We start from the raw sequence: 1134 nt of genomic DNA, 5'->3' as shown, positions 1-1134 counted from the left end.
ATAAGAACACCGTTTGACAGTCCTTTCCGAGAAACTTCTCGAGGATATCCCACACATCCTTAACATGAATAGGGATGCAGGGTATTCTGGAGTCTAAGGTGATTTCTAGGTTTTTTCTTGCCAGAGGCTTTGCAATTCTCATCGTAGGAAAGAACAGTGGCGTAGAACAAGTTCCACATATTGAAGAAAAACCAGACATGTTTTTTATCACTGCTTCTGTGAACTTGCCCCAGGTATGCCTGAAAGAACCTGCTTTTACCAATAAACGCAGAGCTGACTTTTAACCTTTCAAGACATTGTGCGGCGTAGTGAAAAAAAACAAATGGTAGAGTATATTTGGATATATAGCAGTCCCTCACCTTAAGGGAAAAGATATCTGAATTCATCCTTACATTTAACCGCACCATACGTTAAACTTTTAAAGTACTTTGCGCGTTGTAAAGCATGAAGATGATTCAGTATGCTGAAATTTCAAATTTCTGTTTTCAATGTAACATTGGAATTGTAATATTTTATTTGATGTTTTTTAATGCTTTAGGGGAGACTATGAAATTAAAGGAAGTGAAGAATATTACTTGTTTAAGGCGACTAAATAAAGGCTAACTACTCATTTTTAATGTCTAATAATCATATGCGGACAATAAATTGTATAACCTCAGGGACTAAATACATAATGGAATACTACCAGTAATTCATATGTATATGAATTATATGCTCAGTTTTCTGGTACCTTTCTTAGAATTTTTTCTTTACAAATTTAAATAACCCACAAAAACCAATAATCTTTGTAAAAATTACATACACATATATATTGGTTTCACAAATATAATTCATATACGGTATGTGAATGCCATGATAGCTGCCTAGTTTACCCATGGGATGTAAAAATTCGAATACTTCGTTCAGCATCAGCTATCGAAAAGCACATAATTTTTCTACTAGGCAGCTGATTAATATTCCATGGTATTCGCTTTTCCAAATTTTATAATTTCTACAACGGACAGAGCAGTGTTTCTGAAAGGTCTCAAGGGTTGTAGATACTCAACCATCCACGAGCTGTCTAGAACTGCAAACATAGACTGGTGTTGCTTACCCGACAAATAATTTTCTGCCCCTCAGAGTAACAGTGATTAC

This window comes from Penaeus monodon, chromosome 33 (assembly GCF_015228065.2).
Source record: "Penaeus monodon isolate SGIC_2016 chromosome 33, NSTDA_Pmon_1, whole genome shotgun sequence".
NCBI lineage: Eukaryota > Metazoa > Arthropoda > Malacostraca > Decapoda > Penaeidae > Penaeus > Penaeus monodon.
This window is presented reverse-complemented; position numbering follows the sequence as displayed.